The following is a 20566-nucleotide window of genomic DNA, read 5'->3' as shown; positions in this document are numbered from 1 at the left end:
TGGCCAAAGTATTGGAGTTTCAGCTTCAACATCAGTCCTTCCAATGAATATTCAGGGCTGATTTCCTTTAGGATGGACTGGGTAGATCTCCTTGCAGTCCAAGGGACACTCAAGAGTCTTCTCCAACATCACAGTTCAAAAGCATCAATTCTTCAGTGCTCAGCTTTCGTTATAGTCCAACTCTCACATCCATGCATGACTACTGGAAAAATCATAGCTTTGACTAGAAAGACCTTTGTTTGCAAAGTAATGTCTCTACTTTTTAATATGTTGTCTAGGTTTGTCATACCTTTCCTCCAAGGAGCAAGCTTCTTTTAATTTCATGGCTGCAATCACCATCTGCAGTTATTTTGGAGCCCCAAAAAATAAAGTCAGCCACTGTTTCCATTGTGTCCCCATCTATTTGCCATGAAGTGATGGGATCAGATGCTATGATCTTAGTTTTCTGAATGTTGAGTTTTAAGCCAACTTTTTCATTCTCCTCTTTCACTTCCATCAAGAGGCTCTTTAGTTCTTCACTTTCTGCCATAAGGATGATGTCATCTGCATATCTGAGGTTATTGATATTTCTCCTGGCAATCTTGATTCCAGCTTATGCTTCTTCCAGCCCAGCATTTCTCATGATGTACTTTGCATATAAGTTAAATAAGCAGGGTGACAATATACAGCCTTGTATTACTACTTTCCTGATTTGGAATCAGTCTGTTGTTCCATGGAGGGGATAAATATGATTTCCCATTAAAGTAAACCTTCTACGTTGATAATTGTAGAATTTGATTTGTGGCTGCAGTTTGTCTGGGAGCCCTCTACTGTTTCTGAGAGACCCAAGAATGAATGAGACATTGAGCTGGCTTACAGGAAGTTGATAGTCACCTGAAGAAAGACAGAAATAACCATAGAGAAGTTAGCAGCCTTTTCTCAGTTGGGAGTGATTTTATTCTTCAATGACATATTGCCAATTTAAATGGGGATCTCCCTCAGGAGTTAGATGTATACATATAAATCAATCCTAAATATTCATTGGAAGGACTGATGCTAAAGCTAAAACTCCAACACTTTGACCACCTTATGTGTAGAGCTGACTCATTAGAAAAGACCCTGCTGCTGAGAAGGATTGAGAGCTGAAAGAGAAGGGGCGACAGAGGATGAGATAGTTGGATGGCATCATCGACTCTATGGACATGCGTTGAGCAAACACCAGGAGATAGTGAAGGACAGGGAAACCTGGTGTGCTACAGTCCATGAGGTCACAAAGAGTCAGACATGATTCAGCTACTGAACAACAGCAAGGGCACTGGACTGGAGATATAGATGTGAGAGTCATAATGTGATAGTTGTTGAAATCAAAAGACTGGTAAGATTACCCAGCAACAGTGTGTAGATGATCAGGACACTGGGTAAGGGATGCTGGCATTTAAAAGGAGACACAGAAGAACTCACAAGGGCAACTGAGGAAAATATTAATACAATAACATTAGTAAACATTTTTAAGGAGTCCATATTATATGCAAAAAGCTGTACTAAGCACTTTATTTACATTAGTCTGTAACTAGCCTGGAAAATCCCATGGACAGAGGAGCCTGGTAGGCTGCAGTCCATGGGGTTGCAGAGAGTCGGACTTGACGAAGCAACTTCACTTTCACTTTTCACTTTCATGTATTGGAGAAGGAAATGGCAACCCACTCCAGTGTTCTTGCCTGGAGAATCCCAGGGATGGCAGAGCCTGGTGGGCTGCCGTCTGTGGGGTCACGCAGAGTCGGACACGACTGAAGCAACTTAGTAGCAGCAGCAGCAGCCTATTATTACCAGCTCTTTTTAACAGTGGTTGAAGAAGGGATCAACAATATCAAACTTTCAATACAATGAGGACTAAAGGTGTTCATAAACTGACAATTGGAAAGCCATTGGAAGTCAGGATGGCAGCTTCTGTAGAGGGATGGATCTGGAAGCTAGAGTCCAGGGGATAGAGAAGCCAGAGGTGTGGAAGTGGAGATAAAGGAGTTTGCATTAAACGGATAAGAAAGAAAAGGACAATGTTTTAATAGAAAGAGACTAAACGGAAGGCATTTTGTTTTAGGATGGGAGAAGGTTAAGAGTTGCAGATACTGGTTATAGACCTTCAGGAGAGAGATGAAAATTCCTTTCAGACAGGAAGAGAACTGGCAAATTTTACAAGAAAAGACAGGGTAAGAGACTTGAGAGGCATTGCCTGGAGCCAAGCTGAAATAGGATACCTCTGTCACCAGTCCATCAGTCCCTTTGAGCCCCTTTTTGGAATTTCATCCCTCTTACCCAGTTTGGGTTTATCTGAGCTATTCTTGCTGGAGGACCTCTAAGTGTTTTATCTTCACTTATCAGGACACCAAGCTACAAAACCATATCACACGAATAATATATAATTGTCTACCTTCTCTATACCTGCAAAGTTGGGAGATCAGGACAAAGAGGAAAAACACTTACTTTGGGACTATTGCCTGTCCTGAGAGATGAAGGATTCCCAAATCAGTGTTGTGTAATTTGCTTTTTTTTTTTTTTTGTGGTCATCTTACTTTATAGCATGTTAATGTATATTGGATATTTCTTTCCATTAATACAGTGCTAATATGGAATAGTTTTCCTTCCCTAAATATTTTCCCATTTCTGCATCATAGTCTGACCAAAAATGTGTTTTCATTACTATTTCTAGTCTTTATCTTTTATTTAACCACAAAATTTGAGTATCTGCAATGTACTAGGTCCTAGTTTGTAAGATACATATAATAGGGTTAAGACACTTGAATAGCTCACAGTCTATAAGAAAAACAGATAAGCAAATAAGCAAATAGCCATTTGGAATAGAAAGAAATCAGTGCTTTAATAGATGTAATATATAAAATGATTATGCAAGCCAATGCAGTGAGTAACTATATATTCTCCCTCATGAACGAAGTCTTCTACTCAAATACTGAATTACTTACATTTTTAAAAATGGGCTGTCAAGAATAGAAACACCCCCTTTCTTTGCTTGATGGATTCCCCCCACCCTCACTTTTTTTCCCCTCTTTTCACTCCTTGGCTCTTACCCTGCCAGTTCTCTGCACGGGCTCCTTTTATATTCTGAAATCCCACTTAAGGGACTTTCTCACTGATTATAATGACATAGGTCTGTTTTCACAGCTGCGATCTTAAAGTTTCTTAATAATGCCATGTTTTAAACATTATCCTGAAATGCTAGAAGGTTTGAAGGTACTCAAAAAGTAAACAGTCGGCTCATATGAAAGGAAGAGAACAGTTGTAATATAAAACTTTCAACAATTTGTATAAAATCATTGGCACTTCATTGAAAATCTCAAGCTCTTGAGACAACAAAATTTTCCCCCAAGGGGAACTAATTCACTAGACATGTGTGTACATTAGAACCAGATGAAGGTGATGCAGTAAATTTGGAAGGACAATTCCTGAACTTATTTGAAGCTGGAGACTAAGCATTTGTATTTCTATTGGCTTCCTTGGGCTTGCTAAGAATAATATTCCCAGCAGAGCAGATTTTGGGAATTTGCATTTATGTTCATGGTCACCTTTGACATCTGAGACCCTGAGGACTTGACATCACATACTATTATTATTATAAACAGAGCTCCCAAGCTGTTCAGCTCAAATTACTACTTCGGTGTTAACAAGAATGGTGCCACGTGGTGAGCATATGCTGTTTGTGAAAGTAAATGAGGCTTTAAGAATGTGTGACTCTCAAAAGGAAGTCTGCTAGCAGATATCTTATATTGAAACTCTGTGCATGCTCTCATTCAACTATCATGAACAATGTTTGAAGACTCAAGGTTGTTACTTGAGAATAAATCAGGGAGCTCTTGAACATTTGGGTGGATATAACCAGTCCATCCTAAAGGAGATCAGTCCTGGATGTTCATTGGAAGAACTGATGCTGAAGCTGAAATTCCAATACTTTGGCCACCTCATGCAAAGAGTTGACTCATTGGAAAAGACCCTGATGCTGGAAGGGATTGGGGGCAGGAGGAGAAGGGGAAGACAGAGGATGAGATGGCTGAATGACATCACCGACTCGATGGACATGAGTTTGGGTAAACTCCGGGAGTTGGTGATGGACAGGGAGGCCTCACATGCTGTGATTCATGGGGTCGCAAAGAGTCAGCAGGACTGAGCGACTGAAATGAGCTGAACTGAACTGAACTGATTCACCATAGAGCACGACAGACATTTTTCCTATGTTTATCCTCTTAAAAATGTATGTATTTCACTTCAGGGCTCAATAGATCTTTCAGATGTTATCTTAATAGAGCTTCCTCAGCACAGAAGTGATTTATTTCTTTCAGTGAAGGATTTACTTAAATCTACTTTTTGGGCATTTAGCATTATAACTGGGTGTAGAATTCCCTTACTTTGGGCAGACTAAAAAAACTCCCAAGACTAATTAGGCAGTTTAAATGGTGAATAATGCTATTTCCCTATGCATTTGCTTTGTGAGTTAAGATGATGAAGATTTAATCTTCCTTTTTTATGGTCTCTTTTGTCTGCGAAACTAAAGATCCACTTTTATAAAAGATTTTCCTTTGTTGTGTTTTAGAAAGGGATTTGATACCTGAATGGTAGTGGTAATGAAATTCTCTGTGGGTTAGGCTTCAAGGAAGAAATATTAACATGAAACTAATGAAGTATTAACAAATAAACTGAGTTCATAATGGTAGCCATGTCCCTATGTTATATGTGATAACCACAGACGCAGGTACCAGTAGTTTGGAGCTTTGCATCTGATCAATGCCATCAATGCATTTCTAAACAAGGTGATTGGGGAAAACCATAAGAAATATTTGTTACCAGAATGAGGTTATGAATACTTCCAACTGTTACAAAACTTTTTTCCCTTCAAGCAATTTATTTTTTTGTTTGTAAGGACTAAAGTTCTAATACATTATAACCTGAAACTTGACATTAACTATAAATACAACTGAAATCAAATAAAGAATATTACATCTCTTCTCATATACTATATATTCTCATTCTTCACAGGAAATAACCTAAGGTGCCAGGTTAATCTTGTTTAAATTGAGCCCTCAGCTTCTGTCCACAAACTGATGGAGGTTCATGTGAGGCAATAAGGGGAGTATAGTTCTGATGTAGTGATAGAGGGTGAGTTACTGATGGTATCAGAGCAAGAGAATGATAATATGCAAATGCCTTTTAAGCGCAATTAGTGTGGAAATCAAGAGTAAAATAGAAATGACAGATTGAAAAGATGGAGACAAAGAGGCAGTGTTGTATCCCAGGGAGAACTTGGCATCATCTCAGAATCCTTTTTACCTAGTCTGGCTCAAGGCAAATTACAGTGGAGGAGGCCACTGGGCTCACAATCAGAAGGCTCTTGGTGACTTAAGAATGTATTTTTATAGAAAATTATAGAAACAGCTGTCAGCTTAAAAAGAATTTGATGAAGTTTCTGGAGATGTAAAGAGATGTAATGGAGAGATATAATAGAGAATGAGGGCTGGAAGAGAAAGTAGAAAAAAAAAAAGTAACCAGAGAACGAAGCAATGTTATTTCTAATTTTTTAAATCCATGAGCAATTTATTACAATACAAGAGTGATGCACAATGAACCATGAGTGTGTCAATAGTGAAATTGGTGATGGTGGGAGGAATTCATGTGACAGAGAGTACAGATCCTAAAAAATCAATTCCTCACCCAAGTGGTCCCCAAACCTGGGGAATTGAATTATATGTTTGGGCATATCTTGTATTGGAGGGTTCAGCACATGTTTCAATTTCCTGATGATAAATTTTGTGAACGAGTCTACTTTTCAAGGCACAGATGTTTCAAGACAGCCCATAAAAGAGGTAAACTGGGAGATCCCTTGGTTTCTCTTTCTAAAAGCAGGAGTGAGACAGTTATTTATTGTATCAACAAACTAAAAGCATGAAAGGAAAATAGAAAGTTCATTAATATTTTCATGAGACAGGTTTTATGGTTATCACTGTCCCCAACAGGAGGGGATTCATAGAATCGGGAGGGGGCAGAGTGGAGGGAGGAGATGGAAGGGAAGGATAGTTACAACGTGTCTGAGAAAGTGAACTAATTTGCCTACCTATCAGGAGGTGATTTTTATACCAAGAGTTTCTCAGCAATTAAAATGCTTTAGATGCTTCATTTCAAAGACATACAGGTTGACCAGCAGTTTAAAGAATGGCAAGCTGTTGGATAATGATCTCAATCTAGCGCCCTCCCTTCACCCAAACAGGACTCGTCAACCACCAGCAGTAATTACTCGAATTTTAGCTTCCGGGCACCAGACAGGATGTCAGGATCAATAGCAGGTTTGCCATTTGGGAGATGCAGCTGTAGGGGAAAGGTGAGAGGCACTTCTTACTTCCCAAGCTTCAGAAAAGCAAGTCTCTTCTCCCAGCCTTGGTCTGCTCTACTAGTGGTGTGTGTGCCCGCCTGTATAAGTGTTTAGTCTAGGTCGTTTGTTCCTTTTTATAAAAGTAATTTAAATTGGGATCTGTGATATGCCAAATTGTAGTTGATTCTGTTTTTGAGAGACTCTGGTCCTTAAATAAAATGAACTAAGCGCAGTGTCTAATTTTTTTTTTCCTTTTATCTAAGATCTTTTATTGAAATTCTTCTCTATTTTAGATGTCAAAATAGAATTTAGCTCATAAACAGCTTAGAGAGTTTATTTTCCTGATCATTCTACTTATGAAAAATGTAATATCTGAAAGACATGTATCTATCACAAATCAAAATTGATGCTTAAACACGAAAGATATGTTTGCCAAATTGCTGCTTCTCCCTGGTTCTCCTTTAGGGACATATGGTTATGGTAAATGGAAATTAGGTCTTACTATATGCATGCCTTTATTCTTTGAAATTCACTGTTTTATTTCAAATTTGAAGATTCCAGATATTTTTTTTCTGGTCTTCAGTGCTAGGCTCTAACCTCTGATTGTCCTGACTCCAATCCCCTGACTTCTCTGCAGTCCTGTTACTGTGGCAGTTTAATGTTTTATTTTCCTCATTTGGAAGATTTGTTTTCATTGTTGTGGTTCCTATTGTCTTTGCCTCTGCACTGTTACTTTTGGCCAAAAAGCCCAAAACATCTCTTAGCAGTTCACTGTAACCTTGGCTTGAAACAACAGGATCAGAGAAGGATTTTGCCTTAGACTGAGTAGGGGACAATTAACCAAGAATCACAGGGTCAGAGAAATCAGACAGATGTTGGTAAAGATAAAAAAAAATTATGATCAATTTGGATAACACTGAAAGAATATATACTTAACAGAGCACAAAAATCTGACTGCATTTAAAGTGCCATTACACTGAGTGTTTGAAGACCTATTGGGCTTCCATCCTAACATCTCTGCTTACCAGCTAGGTGACCACAAGCACTTAATGTCAGCGGATTTCATTTTCCCTCTTGGAATGTCTGGATCATAGCAGCTTGCCAGGATTACTATAATGCAAGTGTGAATCCTTATGCAAACAGTGCTTTGAATACCATTTATTCTTAAAGCCATATTATGCTGTAACTGTGGAAGAAAACTAAAGCTAGCTAGAGAGGGGTCATAGGGAATCTGATTTTCTTTCTTTCTTTCTTTAGAGTTTGGCTTTGGCAGGGGTAGCTTTAGAATTTACCCTTAATTTGGCTTGAAATCTAGGTGCTATTTTTTAAGCTGAGTGACAATTTCCACTTACTGCTTTTATTAGCTTGACCTTGCTTTTCAATCCAAGTACTCACTTATCCTTCACTCTCTAAATAGCAGATTCTTTCAGAAAACAGAGTCTCATTTTCTCTTACCTTGGAAATGGCCATGGTGTTATTTTTGCCCTTGGTTGTCTTCTAAGTTGAGTACAGAAACTCTGTCCAATCCATCCTCCTGGTGATCTCATGTTCTTCCTGCTTGGGAGCATTCCTCCCCAGCAAGCTGTCCTCTTCAGCCCTCTCACACTGTCAAGGCACTGAAACCATGGTTCATGAAAAGCTCTCAAATTACTGAAAAGCTGTTCTTCACATTTAATAGTTCTAAAGGTGGCGTAGAAGATTTTGTGCCATTTCTCTTTTATCTTATGCCATATTACTGTAGCTGAAGGTGAGAATGCTGAAAGGCATTATGATAAAACAGAGCTTTCATTCTCACCCTCATATTTAAACATCCAGAGGATACCAGTTAAGTGGGTAATTGCCGATTATTAGAAAAAACTCTTACACATTTCAGTTGCCATCACAGCACAGCAATTTACGTCAGCTCTTAAATTGTAAAGCTTCTTTATCCCTCTGTTGATTTATCAGCCAACAAAAACATGCATTTGCTATGACAGTTAAATTCTTCGTAGAGGTTTGTGTTCCATTAAGCCCTTTATCTGGGGCCCATCCTGGTACCTATGATTTTAAGAAGTCAAAACAGATGGCTTGAAGATTTTTCACTTTGGTGTAAGTGTTGTCAGAATTCATTCATTTTTTTTAAAGTGTAACTGATGTATAAAGAGTTCATTCATTCTTAATGTTATTTCTGGAACTTTATTGTTCCCTCCTCTGTGAATAGTACTTGTAGCTGGTTGTCTGACAAACCAGTTTTCTCTGAGTCCCTGAACTGACCAGTGTCTTCTATAACCACCAGCTTTTTCTTGGCACCTTCTTCTTGATAACTCTCCTCTCACCCCAATCTCCCTCTGCCATTTGCCCATCCAGTGATCTCCAAGTGACTCATTTGGCTTACTTAGTTTGAATTGCCTCCCACTCCAACCAGGTTTCCCCATGAGGCTGTTGGGAATAGGGTTCTATTTTGCTTGGTTCAGTTTTGTCATCAAAGAGAAACTTTCCTACAGTTAAAGTTGCAGGATGATGGATTTCTGAATATCTTAGGCAAAATTACCATATCGGTGAATAAATTTGCATTGTATCAGATTGAGTCTAGAAAAATGATAATATATACATGTTAAAGAAACTACACAAAGTACTAATGTATAAGATGTGTGTGTGTCTGTGAAACCTTCTAATGACTCATGTTATTTCTCTATTTTATTATAGTTAAGTGGAATATCCAGGGCAAGCATATATACACAGTTGTAATGATAAATTATGTAGTTTAATCCAACTTCACCAGTGATAACTCACATACCTTTTACAAATGTATTTCAAAAACAGCTTTTTTCATGTTTGCTCCTAATTCCAGAAAAAATACCTAATTATAGAACAACATTAGTTAAAAAAAAAAAAAAAGATTTGCTTAGGGAAAAGGTTTTATAAGTAATCAGTGCAAAGCAGAAATCTCTTGCTGGGAATAATGTGGGCCAGCCAAGGTTTCTGTGAGGGTTTTAAAAATTCTTTTTTTTTTTTGGTTCGGTACTGCCTGGGTGACCTCTTCTCATCCATCACTTAATCAGGAAATCAAAAGATGGCAAGCTGCAAGACAGACCCTCATTCAGGATAAACCCTGTGACCTCTTAACAGGTTACTGAATATTTTGTGGGAGTTCAGCTGGCCAAGGGACTTTTTATATTTTTTGGATTTATTCATGAACCCACAGGCTTCCTAGTGGCCCAGATAGTAAAGAATCTGCCTGCAATACAGGAGACTTGGATTTGATCACTGTATCAGGAAGATCCCCTGGAGGAGGAAATGGCAACCCATGCCAGTAATCTTGCCTGGAGAATTCCGTGGACAGAGGAGGTGGTGGGCTACAGTCCATGGGGTCGCAGAGTTAGACACGACTGAGTGACTGGCACCTTCACTTCATGAACCAGCAAAGCTTTGGCTGATGTCACAGAACCTGAGAGTGTAAATTCTATTCCTGGCTTCATCTTTAGGCATGGCTGCTATATTCTGTTTTCTTTAGAAACTCAAATGAGGTGCCATATCTTTAAATTCAAAGATATCAGATAAAACAGAGCCTATTTTTTTCTCTATGAGCATATGTGTATCTCCTATTAACCTTAATGAGCTAGAGACATTCTGTAAAGAACAGCCTCATAAGGCAATAGTACTGAGTGTTTGCTGAAAAAGAAATAAATAGGTTTTCTGTGGGGATTGGGGAGGAGGTGGAAAAAGAACAAGAAGAAAGGACCTTCATGTATTAAATGGTTTAAAGATACAGTATATTAAAAAGAGATGCTTTTATTCCTTTTGTATTTTCCAAATACAAAAGTTCTGCCTGCAAATCCGCAAAATGGTACAGATACTAAAACATCACATTTGCCTACTGTGATTAAATTTCACTAATTACACAACCACACTTGGTATGTGGGCCTGATGCATCACCTCTTTTTTTTCTTTTGTAATCATTGTTATATCCGTGCTCTATAATCAACATTCATCACAGCTAATTAGAGTTTCTTTGTCTGTTGTTTCTGAGATCTGACATTCCTAGGGTTCAACTGCAAGATTCATTTTTAAACATTTCTGAGCTCTGTAGGAAAAAAAAAAAGAAAATTCTAGAGCTGTATTATTCACAAATGGCTTTTTGAAATTTTAATGTATTATGAGTTTCTTATTTTATTGGATTTAAATGATTACTCTTGGTTCAGGAGACCAAGTCCTACATGATTTTGCATGACTATTCTATGACTTACAAGTACATTCTTGTTGGTAAAGGCACTGGCAGTCTTCCTCATTACTCAGGATCTTGTAGATTTCTATATGATACCTGAGGACAGACATTTTTGCTGTATTTGTTTGACATTAATGTTGATTTAATCTTCTAAAATGAATAGAATGCTATAGATTTATATCGTTTATAGGCTCAAAGCTTATGTTCATTCTCAAATGAATTTTTCTTTCAGCAAATGTTTTTAATTATGGACACTTTAAATGTGAAATTACAGTGATAAGAAAGCTAGCTGAATTTTAGCTAGTGTATTACAACCAATTTCATCTACTTTCTAGCTGTTGGAGCCCAAAGCTTTCAACTTACTCCTCTGTTTTCTCATCTGTAAATCCCACCATCTCCTACAACCCCTTATTAAGGCAATTGTAACCGTTAAAGCTTTGGTGGAAGGGTAAACCCAAGTGGAAGTCAGACACTCATTACCTGTGTCCATCCTACCTTCTTTATATTGCGTTCTCCTACCTTGTTTTCACCGTCTTTTAAAATCTACATTTTCATTGCTGCTGTTTGAGCCTGTAATTTGGTCCAAGTCAATCCCTGATAAACAAACCTGTGTTTCTGAGCAACCATTTTGTTTCCTGCTCCTGGAAGTTCAGCTTACACTGCAGGATCTTGGCCTGTGAACATAGAATTACAATACAATCAAAGAGTTGGACACGACTAAAAGACTGAACTGAACTGAGCTGAACTGAACAATTACAATACAATCTCTAATCCACAATCTGTAGATTATAAAAGAAGCAATATGAAGTCATAGTAAGCTTGAAGAGAGAATGAAAAGTCACTGTGAATAGTAGGAAAGCTCCGCAGAAGAAGTGATACTTGAATTGAGACCTGAAGATACTAATGATAATAAAATCTAAATTTTATTTTACTTTATTTTTTATCAAAAACATGTTTACTGGGATGATTTCCCGTTCATCTTGATACAAGGTACTTTTAGTGCTGTTTCCGTCTGAGAGAGCATCCTTGTGTAAGCCTTGCTTTTCCTCCTGTAGGCTGGCAGAGGACGGTAGAGCAGCCAACACACGAAACTACTGTTGTGCAAGGCTAAAGACGGTGGTGATTTTGTAGCATCCTGGGCATTTTACATCCATGAAATAGGAACTGGGGCTCTGCACCAGGCGCTTCTTCTTGTGTTTCCTCTTCTCCTCTTCTGGAGAGGGATGAAGAAGATCGTTTGCGAGAGGCATGTTCTCGTGAGGAGGTCGTCACCGCCGGAAAGGGCTAAAATCTAAATTTTAAATTAAATTTAAAATAAAATATATGAAAATGACATCTTGCACTGTTCTGAGCAGCTAAACTAAATTAACTCCTTTAAACCTCAAGAATACTGTGAAGGGCCATATATTATACTTATTTGATAGATAAGGAAACTGAGGCACAAAAACGTTAGCTAACTTTACCAAGCGCACTGAGGCAGATTTTATTTTCCATAGATGCTGTATTTTCCAAAGATTTTATTTTCCAGCAGTGCCTCCTTTTCCACATGTTCTTGCTGAACTTTGCCATCTCCATGTGAAAAGAGGAGGTCTAATTCCTCTGCTTGAATCTGGATGGGTTTGGGACTCTGATGAAACTAACAGAATGTGGCAGAAGTGACAGTGAGTGACTTCCAAGGCTAGGTCCAGAAAGTAGATGCAGTACCCACCTTGATCACTGGAACACTTGCAATGGAGCCCTGAGGTAAAATGCTGCCAGTCTGCCTGCCCAAGACCAGTATGCTTTGAGGAAGTCCGAAGTAGCCTGAATGAGAGACCTTCTGGGCAATGTTGAGATCACAAACAGAGAGTGAGGTGTGCTTGGCTAGTCCCAGCAGCTCCATTCCCCTCTGTCCTCTACCTCCAGCTGCTATCTGACTACAACTGCACGGGTGGAGCCAGAACGACCTTTCCAGGCCTGTCCCAAATCTGTGACCCTCTGAAACTGAGACAATAAAATAACCGTTGTTTTTAAACTACCAGATTTTGACGTTTTTTGTTATGTAGCAACGCTATTGGGAACAGTCATACAGTGGACAAATATTAGAGCCGGAATCTGGACCCACTCTGAGTCCAGAGCCACTCTTACTCCTTAGCCAGAAAGTGAAGTTCAAGAAGATTTATGCACATTCCTTCAGGATTAAAGGGATTCCCAGGTGGCATAGGGGTACAGAATCTGCCTGCCAGAGCAGAAGATGCAAGAGACATGGGTTCAATCCCTGGGTCAGGAAGATCCCGTGGAGGAGGGCATGGCAACTCACTCCAGTATTACCTGGAAAATTCCATGGACTGAGGAGCCTGAGGGGACACAGTCTGTGGGGTTGCAGAGTTGGACATGCAACAATCACACTCAGGTTTAAGTAAAGCCTTCATGTTACATGAATGTACTGCAAAAATCTCTCTTTACAAATCATTATTTCTAAGAGAACAGAAAATGTTTTTGCATAGTGAACTTTTCCTTTTATGACTTAAAATTAAATGATGGAAGAATAAGAAAATGTTTAATGGGATCATAAACATATCAACTATCATCATTGTAAAAGCTGACTGTCCAAAGATTGGTAGATATATGTTGCATCATCTAAGTAATGATTTCTAACTATAGTAAAATGACATGGCAGTTTAGATAGAGGGGGAAACAGTGATTTTTTTTTTCTAATGGTGCAATAATTTCTGAATAGGCAACTTGGAGTAGAAAAGACTGAAACTGCTTTGGAGCCAGAAAACTTAGATTTTAGTGAGCTTAAATTTCAATCTTGCCTTTAGTTTATTTACAGCAACTTGAATCATATCTCCCACACTAGCCAGTAAGCTTACTTAGTATGGGAATGAGGCTAATCTTAAAAAAAAAAAAAAATAATGGGTTTTATCTTTGGATCCTCCAGGCCCAACATGAAGAAGCTGTTGAGTAAATATTTACTAAGGAAATGATTGTATAATATTGTTAGCCATCATCATCATGCTGTTCATTAGATCTCCAAAAACCATGCATTGTATACAGCTAAAACTTTTTACTTTGACCAGTATCACCTCATCTCCCACTCTTCTCTTTCCAGGCAACCACCACTCTACTCTGCTTCCACGGTTTCATTATTTTCGATCTCACATTAAAATGAGGTTATGTAGTGTTTGTCTTTCTGTCCCTGGCTTGTTTCACTTAGCATGATGTTCTCCAGATTCATCCATTTGTTGCAAATGGCAGGATTCCCTTATTTTTAAGGCTGAATAGTATTCCATTCTACATATATACCATATTTTCCTTATCTATTAGACCGGGGTCCCCAGCCCCTGGGCCGTGGAAAAGTTGTCTTCCAGGAAAACTGTCCCTGGTACATAAAAGCTTGGGGACTGCTACATTAGACCATTGATGAATGTTTATTTAGGTGGCTTTCATGTCTTGGCTATTGTGAAAAATGCTGCAAAGAACTTAGAAGTGCAGATATCTCAGGATTCATATTTCACAACCTTCAGATATACATCCAGAAGTAGGGTTACTGGATCATCTGATAATTCTATCTTTTTAATTTTTTTAGAAACCTCAGTATTGTTTTTCATGATGGTTAGACCTGTTTATACTCCCCCTAGTTCTCTGGTGGCTCAGAGATTAAAGCGTCTGCCTGGAATGTGGGAGACCCGGGTTCGATTCCTGGGTCGGGAAGACCCCCTGGAGAAGGAAATGGCAAACCCACTCCAGTACTCCTGCCTGGAGAATCGCATGGAGGGAAGAGCCTGGTAGGCTACAGTCCGTGGGGTCGCAAAGAGTCGGACACGACTGAGCGACTCCACTTCACTTCACTTCAGTAGTGCTCCAGGGTGGCTTTCTCTCCACATCCTCACCAACACTTGTTACTTGTTTTGTTTGTGATATTTGCTATGCCAACAAGTGTGAGGTGACATGTCATTGAGATTTTTCTTTTCATTTACCTGATGATCAGTGATGTTGAGTACATTTTCATCACTTGTTTTCCTATGCTTTCTTTTGAGAAATTTCTATTTAGTTCCTTTGCCCATTTTTTAAATTGATATATTTTTATTTTTGCCATTGAGTTGTGTGAATTCTTTATATAGTAAATCTTCACACACACACATAATGGCAATTATATAGAAATAACGAATATGTTTTTTTATGTTGACTGATCTTTGCACAATGTATGTATATACATCAAAACATCAAATTGTATACCTTAAATATGTACAATTTGTATTTGCAAAAGATATCTCAATAAATTATTAGGAAAAAGGTGTAACTATAACTCATAGACTATCAGTTGCCTTATTTCTAGAATATAAGTCAGCAGTTTTGTTTGCAATGCAGAAATTATCAGCACTTGTCATACCTTGGATTGGGAAATTTTCTAGGTCATAGAGGGACCTGTACTTCATAAATAAATAAATAGTTCCATTTAAAATTTGTCTTCTTGGGTGGCGGGCTTCTGAGGGGTGCTAGCCGAGCTTACTGAGTATGGTCGTGTCTGACTTTGCATTTTGCATGAAGGAGGCTGCTGATTGAGTCATTCAGGATAAATTATTATAGATTCTAAAAATATTTTTCCCCCTTCTCTATGGACTTAACATAAAATTAGTTTTGTATGTAGTTGGACTTATTTTCTAAATAGCAACACCATTAAAGCCTTATCAATTACAAAATTTTGGGTAGTTAAACCATGAGCTGTGGAAAAGAATTTGTGGAAACATTAAAAAAAAGGATTATCCCAAAGCTGATATTCTTAATGGGGAAGATTTTGACTGGTGGTTTGTTGAAAATGAACTGTTTTTGAAGTGGTTTTGTGGGAATGTGAATGAACAGAACATATTGTCTGAAAGGGAATTGGAAGCTTTTAGCGTTCTTCAAAAATCAGGCAAGCCCATCCTAGAAGGAGCAGCATTGGATGAAGTTCTTAAAACCTGTAAAACTTCTGATTTGAAGACACCTACCTTGAATGACAAAGAACTAGAGAAATTAGAGGATGAGGTTCAAACTCCGCAGAAATTAAAGAACCTAAAAATTCAGCGACGTAATAAATGCAGTTGATGGCTTCAGTAACTAGTCACAAATCTCTGAGGTTAAATGCTAAAGAAGAAAAAACCAATAAAAAGCTGAAACAGAGTCAAGGAATTCTAAATGCTACAGATACAGTAATGAACTTCACACTCTTAGTGATGGAGTTGCAAAGTTAATGATATTCTTCAGACGGTCTAATTTGGGTCAAGGAACAAATCCACTAGTGTTTTTATCTCAGTTTTCATTGCAAAACTATCTAAGCCAAGAAGAGCAAAGTACGGCAGCATTAACCTTATATACCAAAAAACAGTTCTTTCAGGGTATACATGAAGTAGTTGAAAGTTCAAATGAAGAAAATTTTCAACTTTTAGATATGCAGGCACCATCTATTTGTGATAATCAAGAAGTTCTTGAGGAGCGACGGCTAGAAATGGCTAGGCTGCGGCTGGCATACATTTGTGCTCAACATCAGTTAATTCACTTGAAAGCAAATAATTTGAGCCTAAAGTCAAGATAAAGTGGGCAGAGGAGAATCTTCATAGCCTCACTAGCAAGGCTCTTGGCAAAGATAATTTGGATGCTAAAATTTCTAGCTTGAACAGTGAAATTCTGAAACTTGAAGAACAAATCACTCATATAAAAGACAAAATTTTGCCTGCTATGGTAAAAGAGAATGCCCAGTTATTGAATATGCCAGTTGTAAAGGGAAATTTTGATCAACAGATTGCTAAACAAGACTGTTACACAGTAAGATAAGAGTTAGTTTTAAATCAGTTGATAAAGCAAAAGGCATCATTTGAACTTCTTCATTTATCATATGAAATTGAATTGAGAAAGCATTGGGACATATATCATGAGCTGGAAAACTTGGTTCACCTACTTAATCAAAGTAATTTGATGTTCCACCAGCAATTAGAAATGCTAACAGATCCATCAGTATCTCAGCAGATAAATGCAAGGAATACATACCATTGATACCAAGGATTATTCTACCCATAGGCTTTATCAACTTTTAGAAGGAGAGAATAAGAAAAAAGAATTGTTTATAACCCATGGAAACCTGGAAGAAGTAGCTGAGAAATTAAAACAGGATGTTTCTTTGGTACAAGAGCAGTTGGAAGTATCTGCTCAAGAACATTCTTTGTTTCTGTCCAAACTAAACAATGATGTGAACATGCTTTGTGAAATTTTATATCAAGGAGGAAATCAGCTTTTGCTTAGTGATCAGGAGATAACAGAGCAGTTTCATCAAGTTGAATCTCAGCTAAATAAACTAAATCATCTTCTTACTGATATTTTTGCTGATGTGAAGACAAAAAGAAAACTGTTGGCATCTAATAAGCTGCATCAAGTGGAAAGAGAATTATATATATATTTTTTAGAAGATGAAGAGTATCTGAAAAATATTGTGGAGAATTTAGAAAACCAATCAAAGATTAAGACCACTGGTCTTGAAGACTGAAAATTGCCAAAAATGAAATCTTCACTGCATGTGCTTTATGTATTAGGAGAAGAATACAGATAATAAACATCACGAAAATTTTAAAAAATAAATAAATAAAATAAAATCTGTCTTCTTGACACATTGGAGGATGGATCAATGTTACGAAGAAACAAACATTATTAGCACTAATGTGACATCTGTTTCTCCCATTGTCCTATAATGAGGCATGAATGAAAGAGGATTTGAGAATCTGGCTAAAAGACAGATGACTGTCTCATTTTATTTTAGGTGACAGAGGTTCATGTGATTTCTTAATACTCTACTGGGATAGGAGTTTCTCAACAATGGCTATCTTAATTTAGAAAGTTGTATTATACCATCATTAAAAATAAAGCCTACTCTACTTCCCTGGTTTGTGAAGTTTAGATGTAACCCAGAATATGAGAATATGATATAAATATACAAATGTTAGTTATGTGAAGCAATATATAATTGGTAATTATAATTATTAACTGTGACTAATTTGTGTTGTTGATAGCATAAGGGGAATATAGACCAAACAAGCAAATTGGTTTTAGTTCCTCATCTGATTTTTTGGTTGTGTTGTAGACTTGTCATAACTTTTTGTCTTCCTGGATAAGAGCTAACAGTTCAGGAAGACTGTGTTTTGTACAAACTTTCAGCTTTCCAACATATCATACTGTGAAGCTATTTTTTTGCAGCCACTTGGTAAGAGTTATACATAAATTACATAGGGAATTTGAATTAAAGGCAATTGCACTTGGAGGTGGTGGTGGTTTAGTCACTAAGTCGTGTCCAACTCTTTTATGACCCCACGGGCTGTAGCCCACCTCCTCTGTCCATGGGATGTTCCAGGCAAGAATACTGGAGTGGGTTGCCATTTCCTTCTCCAGGGATCTTCCCAACCAGGGACTGAACCTTAGTCTCCCACATTGTAGGCAGTTTCTTCACCTGTCTGAGCCTGCTGGGAAGCAGTGTGATAGTTAGTTTCAATAGAAAATTTTCAGTTAAAATTGCTTTGCAAATACACCCAAATATTTCAAACATATCTTATTATTAACAGATAGGACTATAATTGGGCTTTCCTGACGGCTTAGCAGGTAAAGAATCCACCTGTAATGGAGAAGACACAGGAGATATGGGTTCAATCCCTGGGTCAGGAGGAGCCACTGGAGAAGGAAATGGCAACCTGCTCCAGTGTTCTTGCTTAGAAAATTCCAAGGACAGAGGAGCCTGGCGGGCTACAGTGCATGGGGTTATCAAGAGTCGAACATGACTGAGCGACTGAACACACACGAGGACTGCAATAAGAGGGTAGTAATGTTAGAATAGTTATTTAATGTCAGCATGACATTGATTTTAATATTTTTTCACATTTTGAAAAATTCTCGAAAAATAAATATATCTCTAGAAATGTAAGATGTGCTATAATGGCCTTTTTTCAATGTCTCTGGTTTCATTTATTTAAAGTAGCCATTGTTTAATGTAAGTTTTTCCTATAAAAATCTAATTTTCCATTTACAGCCTCGTGGATGGACCTAGAGAATGTTAAGCTTAGTGAAATAAGTCAGGCAAAGAAAGACAAGTACTATATAATATCACTTATAAGTGGAATCTAAAAAATAATACAAACAAATTTATATACAAAAAAGAAACAGACTCACAGACAGAGAACAGAAACTTATGGTGACCAAACGGGGAAGAAGAAGAGAGGGGGACAAACTAAAAGTTTGAGACTAGCAAATATAAACTACTATACATAAACTAGATAAGCAACAGGGATTTACTAGATAGCACCGAGGATTATGCCCAATATCTTATAATAACCTATAATAGAATATAATCTGCAAAAAGAAGAATCACTATGTTGTACACCTGAAAATGACATAATGTTGTAAATTAGAAGGCTTCCCATGTGGCGCTAGTGGTAACAGAATCCACCTGCCAGTGCAAGAGATGCAAGAGATGTGGGTTTGATCCCTGGGTCAGGAAGCTCCCCTGGAGAAGAAATAGCAACCCAATGTAGCATTCTTGCCTGGGAAATCCCCTGGACAGAGGAGCCTGGCAGGCTACAGTCTGTGGGGTTGCAGAGTCCTTGGAGCAGGAAATAGCAACCCACTTCAGTTTTCTTGCCTGGGAAATCCCATGGGCGGAGGAGCCTAGCACGCTATAGTCCATGGAGTTGCAAAAGAGTTGGACAGGACTTAGCAACGAAATAACAGCAACAAAATAAATCAACTATATTTCGAGAAAAAATCTAATTAATTGTTTCACAACTCCTCTTGCTATACGAATTTCATTTTTTTCAATTTTTTTCAAATTTCTGATTAATATTTTAAAGAAGTTTTTTAGTAGAAATATGAAAGAAAAAGCAATTGTGTATAGGACATGAGTGCATTTATATTGGGCTTCAAAATTTGCAAAGCATTATTGTAGATGTTATCATAGTTGTATTTGTCAACATTTTTATGAATTGTCATCATATTCTTTTTCAAATGAATAAGAGGCAGCTCACAAATGTGAAGTGACTTGCACGGTTTCTCACAGAAGAGTTAGAACTTGGACTCAAACTTCGAGCCTCAGAGGCTGAATGAAGTTCAGTGCATGTTGCCTTATAGCTGTGATTGTTTCTTCCTTTTTGTCTAGGGGTCATGTAAGGAATGAGGTCACTGGACTATAAGGACTGATCCTCCTCTGTGGTAGTCTAACACATTTCCACATTCCTCCTTTCTTTCCACTGCCAATAATGAATAGTAGAAGAAGGAGCTTGGCTGGGCCTCAGGAGACTCATGAAGGTCAAAACATTTGTTTGAGGTTCTCAGTTTGTTCCCTAGTGTCTAAGAGTTGAACAAGGTGCTGAAGTCTTGAACTGGAGCCACAGATGCACTATTTCAAGGAAAGTCCTAGAATTAAAACCATACATACTAGTTATTCCATTGGCATTGTCAAAATTATTCAGAACACACGCATTGTTAATATAATTCATTCATAATTCTGTAATCTCAAAATGAGATCATAATGACCAAGTACATTGTTTAAATACATTTCCCAATTATATCTGGGCATGTATGAATTTTCCAGAAATGTTGATTACTGTCGTATCTTAACCTATACAGAATTACAGTAAGTCTGGGACCTAAAGAGGAATTGACTAATGTGCTGGAAAAGCTAATCGCAGTAAGGAGCTTAAGTCTTCACTCCAGGAGATCTATTGATTTGAAAATTACTATGATATGTAAGATATGTCTGAATTTTGGGGGTAATTTTCATAAAACAGTCCTGTAAGAACAAAAATATGCATGCTAAACTGGACCAAATACATTTAGTTTAGAGAAAGATGTGAGTAAAAATTGACACACTTCTGATTCTGCCTCTTTACTTTGTTCTGTGGCCAACTCTATTCAGCACTTGCTAGTTCTTGAAAGCAGTATAAGCAATCACTGAAACCCAATAACTATAGACTAAATAGAACATGTGATTTTCAAAGTAAAAGCATGTTTTAGGAGAA

At 37.7% G+C, this 20566-nt stretch overlaps 1 protein-coding gene and 2 pseudogenes across 1 annotated transcript in view; 2 read left to right on the top strand and 1 right to left on the bottom strand.

The window, feature by feature from the left end:
• The window catches only part of LOC138443218 (EGF-like and EMI domain-containing protein 1), a 605343-nt gene that overhangs the window by 321691 nt on the left and 263086 nt on the right, over positions 1–20566 (top strand).
• Positions 11550–11833, bottom strand: LOC138424239 (small ribosomal subunit protein eS27-like; annotated as a pseudogene).
• On the top strand, positions 15256–17055 carry LOC138424233 (HAUS augmin-like complex subunit 3 pseudogene; annotated as a pseudogene).

This window comes from Ovis canadensis, chromosome 1 (assembly GCF_042477335.2).
Source record: "Ovis canadensis isolate MfBH-ARS-UI-01 breed Bighorn chromosome 1, ARS-UI_OviCan_v2, whole genome shotgun sequence".
Lineage (NCBI taxonomy): Eukaryota > Metazoa > Chordata > Mammalia > Artiodactyla > Bovidae > Ovis > Ovis canadensis.
The sequence above is the reverse complement of the archived record's forward strand: the minus strand, read 5'-3'. Positions and strand labels throughout refer to the sequence as shown.